This window comes from Trematomus bernacchii, unplaced genomic scaffold (genome assembly GCF_902827165.1).
Source record: "Trematomus bernacchii unplaced genomic scaffold, fTreBer1.1, whole genome shotgun sequence".
NCBI lineage: Eukaryota > Metazoa > Chordata > Actinopteri > Perciformes > Nototheniidae > Trematomus > Trematomus bernacchii.
In genome coordinates this window covers 1823754-1832752 of record NW_022987973.1, presented here as the reverse complement: position 1 = coordinate 1832752, position 8999 = coordinate 1823754, and positions in this window count along the sequence as shown.

Genomic DNA, 8999 nt, shown 5'->3' with positions numbered 1-8999 from the left:
ATAAAGGCTTGTATTTGCATGCATTTCCTGCTCGGAAAGTGGCGCTGTACTGAGAGTGGAAGTGTCCTGAGATTAGCGCCTGCAGGCAGGCTCCATGGACCTGTCAGCTCCGGACAGCGCAAAATGCGTACATGAAGCGCTACGTCATGAACGCAATAAATCATACCCTCGTGGGGGCGCGCTCATGTGATTGGCTTAGAATTGAGGAGACATCTGATTGGCTATAGATAGAAAAAATTACAAGTACGAATCGGGTCACCGTCAGGGGAGTCTCAAAAAACCCACACACGAATGCACAGCGATCCATGCACAGAAAGCGTTTTGGGGATTTAAAAGGAAAACAAATATGTGAGGATCAAAAATACATATGTAAAACTTTTTTGTGTATTTGGATTTTATTTACATGTATATGAAACGGAACACATTTGTGTGTGCATTGAAAAACACAAGTGTGGATCCGGAAATACAAGTGTGAATCCTTTTGCGGATCATGAAATACAAGTGTAAATCCTTCTGTGTGCATGTGTGTATTATGAGACTGTTCTGAGCCCATAACCTCATGATAACCTCATATATTTTTTTACTTAGGATCATACCTGTGTTTAGTCTAGAAAAAGGTAAATGTGTGCATTTTATTATAAAGTTGTGTATATTTACAGACTGTTGCAAAAACGAAGAAGCTTATAAAAATCAGGTTTAAAACTAAAAGAGCTTTACAAAAAAGTAACACAATTAACGATGTTTGGAGTTTTATTTGAGTTATTAATTTAAATGTTTTGTCTAACGGAGCGTCCACACAGCAGCGTTAAAAAAATCTTGAAACGCTTCTGCCCATTCACTTTTCGCCGAACTGCATTGTGGGCAGCAGAGTGGAGATTTTCAGGATTTTCAGGATTCAAAGTTGAGCAATGTTCAACTTTTGAAGCTGAGGTGGAAGCGTCAGCCAATCAAATCCCGTTTATGCAAATCTGACAGTTCAAGCGCTAGCCAATCAAACCGCGTGTAAACTGGGAGAGACATACCTCATTTCCTCATATTCCAAAAAATGGAGGAGAAATTAGCGGTGTTTTATGACCAGTCCCTATTTACCTACCGGGATACAAACCGGAGGAGCCAGGCATGGAGGGAGGTGGCAGAGACAGTGGTAGGTTTTCGCCTGTTTGGGGAGTTTATATCCAGTTTACTTCGGGCTTTTTTGCTTCGTATGTCGGGGGCGGGAGATTCATGTGATTGGTTGTTGGTCGCGTTGCTCGCAAAAAATCCCCAAGCTTCAGATACGCCCACCTCCAAGATTTTTTTAACGCTGCTGTGTAGACGCTCCGTAAAAGATGCTGATTTGAAACCGTTGTTACATACAGTTATGGCATTTCCTGTTCCTGCCGGAGAGAGGGGAGTTTGTCCCAAAGCTTGCCGCTGTATTTACTCCCTCCATCTGACAGGAGGGAGCCTCGTTGAGCTGCGAGTGTCACTCCACGGAGTTCACTCCGTCACGGAGGGGTAGTGTGTAGGGGTAGGGTGTAGGGCGTGGTTTGGGATTGGGCCTACCTGACCGGACTCAACGCTGGGTCTGTCCGTCAGGAAACAAGCTGTTTACAAACAGTTCCTGCAAACATTTAGATAAATTGCGATGTAAACAACCTCATGATAACCTCATATTTTTTTAACTTAGGATCATACCTGTGTTTAGTCATACCTATGCATTTTATTTAGGGCTGTCAAGTTAATGCGTTAATGCAATTTTCTTTTAACGCCACTAATTATTTTAACGTGCGATTAACGCATGTGTATTTGTCCTCGGCCCGCCCAAAGGCTTGACGTTCTATTTCGTATAAGGCTTCGCCCTCTAAGGCTATCGCTATTGGGTAATCCCATTGCACGTGTGCAGCACTGACAGACTTAATCCACGCCCACCTATGACGTGGGCCCCACCTACGGCCTCACTTCCGTATAAATAGGAAGTAGGCCCGACCATCTGCTCCCATTTTTCTTCAGCACTCCGTTGCAGAAGCACTGGCCCTCTGGCCCTCTGGCCCTCTGGCCCACAGACAGCGGAGAGAGGACGCTCTCGCTGCTGCGGCCGAGGATGATTAGCTAGTCCAGGAGTCTTACTCCGTGGACCAAGACCTTGATTTATGGGATCCGAGTGGCGGGCAGCAGTCAGGCGACTCCTTCCCCTCCATTCACGGATCACCATGGGGTTCCCCCGGCCCCATCCTCCCTCTCCTCCGGACGGGGGAGACAGGGCGGGGGCTCGGGGTCAGCCCGACATATGAGTTACGACTGGCTGTGGCTGGCTCGCGCCAGGGAGAAAGGAAGCGGCTTTACACAGACGATACAGGTAAGTACTGCCGGGGATGGGAGCACGCAAATGCGGCTCTCACTCCCCAGGTGTCGTGCACTCATTGTGTCCCTCTCCCTCTGGCCCACAGACAGCAGAGAGCGGACGCTCTCGCGGCTGCGGCTGAGGATGATTGGCTAATCCAGGAGTCTTATGGCGCGTTTCCACTACAGCGCGCAGCCCGGTTTAAGAGGGCTGTGACGTCAGCGGCCCGTTTGTGGTTGCGTTTCCACTTGGCCTAGTACCGGCCGGCGGGTCCTAATTCACAGTTTTTCTGGCCTCATAAAATCGTGGGGCTAGGGCCGAGACAATCGGGCTGAGTTTGTGACGTCAACGCTCTCGGCTGCTGATTGGTCGGAGAGAATCGTCACAATCGCGCGCGAGATAATCCCTAGCGTCGCATATATACAGCGATGCTTGCAGCATTTTTACAAACAGCATTTTTGTTAACAGAGGACTAAGAAGTTAACAATGGCAAAGAAAAGCACACCATGGTCGGTCGAGGAAGTCACGACGTTCCTCCATTACATTTCTGATGACAAGATCCAGCGGGAGCTCGACGGGATGACTCGAAATATTAAAGTATTTCAGGAGGTGTCTACACTGATGGCCACAAGCGGGTACTCAAGGACTGTCGTGCAGTGTAGGGAAAAACTTAAAAAGATGAAGGGTGAATATCGCTTGGTGAAGGACAATAACAACACCAGTGGTGCCAGTAGGAAAAACTGGAAGTGGTTTGACCTCATGAACAGCATTTACGGCCATAGACCGGCTAGCGGAGGGAGGGAGGGAGGGAGGCCTGGACTTCTAACAAATAAGTCTATTGTATCCTTACATTTATGTTCGACAAGGCAGATAGCATTAGCTAGAGCTAGTGTTTGCTAACACCACATGTGCCATTGTTTACGTTCAGTTTGTCTTTTCTATAGTTGTTGTTGCTATTTATAGTATTGTGCTGCAGTAGTTTGTGGAATTAACAAGTCATGTTTCTGTTCTAGATGATTACGTTTTGAATAGCGAGGATGAACCAACACCGTCCGGTGCATCGATATCATCCATATCTACAGCACAAACTCCAGCTCGAGCACAGACACCAACGCCGAGTGCCAGCTCGACACCGCGTGTGGTTCTAGGTAAGAAATAGGCTGGAATTGTGACTTTAAAAAGAAAATGTAGACCATCCATCGTCAGTAAGTAAAATAAGCTGTACCACTGTGTGCGAATGCTCTGTTACAAGTAAAGTAACTAGCTAGTAAGCAGCTAGTATCTAGGGCCAGAACTTTCTTTAATTCATCCTTACTGTTCTGTTTATACATTTTATTCTTATATCCTTGTGTGACCTGTACCTGTGTTTTTTCATTGTTATTGCTAATTATTATTTATATAATTATCTTGTCACCCAGGCAAGAGGAGACGAGGAGGAGAGGAACTGGCCCTGCTGGAACGGCAACTGGCCCAGCAGAAGGAACACCAGGAGCAGAACCTGGCCCAGCAGGAGAAGATCCATGCCGAGCAGAGGAAAGACCGGGTCCTGCAGGCTCAGTACATGAACCAGACCATGGTGGAGGCGAGGGTGTTGGAAGCCGCCTTGAGAAGGGAGGAGATGGCTCACGCAGAGAGCTTTAATGCATCCTTCATGCGCACTATTTGCCAGGTGCTAGTGCGAACGGGCAGCCAACGTGCCCCGTCTCCTCCGCCTCTGTGATCCAATAACCTCTGGCTGTACTTTCTTGTATATGTTTTATCTTTAATACAATACAATCATTTTTTTTTTTTGTATTGTATAATGCCATGCCTTTTTTATGCTGCTGCAAGAAAACACTTTGTGTTAAATAAAGTACTTCTTTGACTTATCTTATTGCTTGTTGATAAATAATTGCACCCAACAGCGATCACACAGAAAGATGGCATCATCTAGGCGTCCCTCTTCAGTCAGAAATATCATAAACACCATCATCGCCCACAAAGCACTGAACAGTGAAACCTTTATCATCTGTTGCAATTAAAGCAAATAAGAGAATAAATACTTGGTTAAATAAAACATTTTAAGTCTTTAGCAGGACAACTCTGCATACTGTTTGAAATTGAGTTTGCTCGCTTGAGGTCCTCTAAAACAGTGGTTCTCAACTGGTCAGGCCTCGGGACCCACTTTTTACTTGGACAATACATCGCGACCCAACATTTTGAACCACTCAAATCTATTCAACAAAAAATCGTGCTGTAATATACGCTTTTGAGCATACAATATTAATAAAAGTGAATTACAGTGCATATATCCCTTATATCCCTTCACAGAACTAAAGTATGCTTTTAAAAAAGGTTTAATGAGATGATGGAATCAAAGCTGAACTATATAAAAAGGCACACATGCTGAAAACCCGACCCCAGAAGGGGGGTCTGGAGGGATTCTCCCCCAGGAGATTTTTAGAAATACTAACATAAACTACGCATTCTGGTACACTCTGAGAAGAAAATAAATAAATCTATTACTACCCGACATATTAATAATATTTTATGCCATTGTTTGTTTTTCACTTTGTTCTGACATCTTGCTGCGAGAAGAGCAAAGAGGAGAGAGTCTGTGTGATTTACTTTAAATTGTGGTAAGGGTAGATAGCTCCCATTGTTCTGTGACCTGTCAATCATCAAACCGGGGGTCATATTTCATTATGTGTTCATTTTTATCTGAAGTTGTACCCATGGATGTATAAAGAAGAGTTCTACCGCAAAGTTATTCTCCGTGGGGACTTCCGGCAACAATCTTGATTCTGATTGGCCAGAAGACTCGAAAAAACATCAGCAAAGATATTTTATTGAGAAGATGATCGTGACAGAAGTTTTCAAAACCGTTTATGGTCTCCGGTACTTCCAGTCAAACGCCGACTGCATGCACAGCGTTAGAAAATCGGGCCTTCAAAATAAAAGTTTGACTTTTTCCCCAAAAAAAAAAAAAAAGAATTCCAATTTTTTTTTTCAACTTTTTTTTCTTCACTCACACATCCGCGACCCACTCGAAACGGGTCCGCGACCCACTTTTGGGTCGCGACCCACCAGTTGAGAACCACTGCTCTAAAACATAACATTACATATTTTGTAATGGTATTAAGAATACATGATACATAATACATTTAGTAAAAATTACTCAATTGTAATACCCTCGTTGTGCTAGACTCAAACACATTGCTTATATATTTAAAAGAGAAGAGAACAAAATAAACTAACTACACTGTAGCTATAACTACACTGTAGCTATAACTACACTGTAGCTATGTTCGTATGACAAAATACAAAACCTTGAAGCTGAATATAGTTCTGCTGTGTTTTACACTGTATTTATGTTTATAGTTTGCTTTGATATTTGCTTAGATTATTATTTTTATGGGGCAGTAAATACTGGTGCTTGAAATTCAAATATTTACTAAATAGTCAATTCTGATAACATTTCTTGGGTTTAAATAATTTGACAAACACATGTATGTGAAACATTATTTTTTTATTTATGTTCAATACCATACAATGACTATTTATGTATTCAGGTAGCGGATCAGACCCTCTCGTATGTCCCTGCCCTCCTCCTCTGCACCTTGTGCCACTGCTACCCCTGGCTCTGCTGCTGGTGCATCCCACCCATCATCATAGGTCTCTCCATGACTCTCGCAGAGGTTATGCAGAGCACAGCATGTCAGCACCATTGATTTAACAAGTTTCACATCACAGTCATTTCTTTTCATGAGGCAACGCCACCTTCCCTTCAGTCTACCAAAAACGTTTTCAACCACTACCCGTGCTCTGCAAATCTTCTTGTTGTATGTCACATGTTCTTCTGTTAGCCGTCCAGTGTCAGCGAAGGGTTTTATGAGCCAGTTCAGACATCCTGAAGTTCTCCACCCACTGAGTGTGTGTGAAAGATGGAACAATCACATTCCACCACTCGGTAGCTCGGTCGAGCATCCAAACACATGGTCTAGGGCGGCGAAGTAACTTCTGAAATACACAAACAAAAGCATACATATTTTAATACGTAAAAGTGGTAGCTACAATTAATTAAATACTTGAAATACTTTGGTCGTATGGGGAGCGTGAGCCTAAACACATTGCTAGTTAGCGAACGTTAGCTTACCAAGTAGCATTGTAGTCTCGAAGAAGTATTAGTAGTAGTAGTTAGAGTCCTCCTGTAGTCTCTGCGGGCTGCCAGAACTCTCGCGTCAGCTTCCTCTATACCTCGTCTTGCTACAAGTTGCCTCTTTCGAAACATCTCTTGCCTATTTCTTGTGATAAAGAACCACACAGCAAGCAACAAGCAAACGATCTTTTCAACATCCTCCATTGTTGTGTGTTGTGTCGCTTTGTCGCATTGAAGATGACGTCACGGCAGTTTTAAGCAGCGTCGCTCCGCCTACACTGCGTTACTATAGATACTGACCCGGTTCCTAAACTGTAATGGAAACGCGCCACAAAGTGAGCTGGTCCTAACGAGGCCGGGCGCGGCCAAAGGAGGCCGAGCGGGGCCGAGCGAGGCCGTGTAGTGGAAACGCGCCATTACTCTGTGGATCAAGCCCTTGATTTATTGGATCCGAGTGGCGGGCAGCAGTCACGGATCACCATGTGGTTCCCCCGGCCCCATCCTCCCTCTCCTCCGGACGGGGGAGACTGTCAGCCCGACAGCCGAGCCTATGGGTTCGGCTGCCGGGCTGACACCGGGTCACCGGGTCCCTCTATCCGCCATCTCGGATCTGCCGTATAGGCGGTATTCTCCAGGAACTCCCGGAGATCATCGGAAAGGCAGCCGCCTAATGAGATCTCCCCGTTCCCCCGGTTCAGGAGAGCTCTCCTCCGGATGACATAAAAAAGCTGTATAAGCGGCTGCCTCATAGCCTATCGGTTATTAGGCAGCAGGGCTCGCGGCACAAACCGGCTGTCTTTAAAACCTGTCGGTTGATTAGACAGCACGGGCTTGTTTCCTATGTCACAGATATACCTCCACACACCTCCGCTCATTCCTCAAGCGGGTTTGAGCATGAACGCGGGTTTGAGCGTGAACGCGCCTCAATGTCCGGTTTACGAGCCTTCTCTTAAACGGAGACATGATGAGAGCCGCTGTGCAATACAACGTGTGGAGGTGCATAAGCCAGCTGGGGTTAACCGGTCGGTTAACAGACAGCGGGGCTCGCCGTTTGAGCCGGCTGTAACCTGTCAGTTAGCAGGCAGCAGGGCTCGCGGCACAAGCCATGCTGTATTTAACCAGGCGGTTATTAGATAGCAGGGCTTGACGTTTAAACCTGATGCTCCTAACCTGTCGGTTAGCAGGCAGCACGGTTTTTTCCTCTGTCCCAGATGTGCCTACTACACACGGTCGTAATGAGCCCAGGGCTGTTATTACGCACTGTGTGAATAGCACTGCACACACCTCGCTCATTCCTCAGCAGGGTTGAGCGGGAACGCGCCTCAATGTCCAGTTTACGAGCCTTAACACTCCTAAACAGAGACAGGGTGAGAGCCGGTGTGAGATGCAGCGTGTGGAGGCCCCCTCCGGCTCTGACGTGGCTCGTCACCATGACAACCACAGCACTTTCCAGAGCATGTCGCGCGCTCTCAGAGTATTACTCAGAGGGCGGCGCGTGTGTTCGGTGGACAGATGGTTAATATTATGCAGCAAGGCTACCGGGTAAGCCGGCTGCCCCTAACCTTTCGGTTATAGGCAGCATGGCTCGCTGCATAAATCTGCTGTCTTTAAAACCTATTGGTTTTTAGGCAGCTCGGTTTTTCTCCTCTGTCCCAGACCTACCTCCTACACACGGTTGTAATAAGCCCACGAGTGCCATTATTACAGTGTGGACAGCACTGCACACACCTCCGCTCATCCCTTAGGGGTGTTGAGCGTGAACGCACCTCAAGGTCCGGTTTACGAGCTTTCTCCTAAACGTGACATAAATGAGAGTCTGTGTGAAATGCAGCGTCTGAAGGACTCTGGCGTGGCTCGTCACCATGACAACCACAGCACATCCAGAGCAGGTTCGCGCGCTGAGTGGACGGCGCGTGTGTTCGATGGACAGAGGGAAGTACTGTAATATGCAGCAAGGCTCCCCGGTTAAGCCGGCTGCCAATATCCTATTGGTTACTTGGCAGCATGGCTCGCTGCTTAAACCGGCTGGGTTTTTTTAACTTATCAGTTAATAAAACAGCAGGGCTTACTATTCAATTCGTCTACCTTAAACCGTACGGTTATTAGGCAGCACGGATTTTTCCTCTGTCTCAGACGTACCTCCTACCCACGGTCGTAATGAGCTCACGCCCCCCAGGTGTCATGCTCACTAGGTACCCATCTCCCTCTGGCCCTCAAACAGCAGAGAGCGGACGCTCTCGCTGCTGCTGCTGCGGTCGAGGATGATTGGGCAGTCCAGGAGGTTTACTCCGTGGACGAAGCCTTGAGTCCTGGGTCCGAGTGGAGGGCACAAGTCGGATGACTACGCCCCCCTCCATTAATGGATCAAAGGGGCCATTATTACGCCTCGTGGGGACAGCACTGCACACACCTCCGCTCATCCCTTAGTGGTGTTGAGCGTGAACGCGCGGTTTACGAGACTTCTCCTAAAACGGCGACATAATGAGAGCCTGTGTGAAATGCAGTGTGTGGAGGGCTCTGGCGTGGTTTGCCACCAAC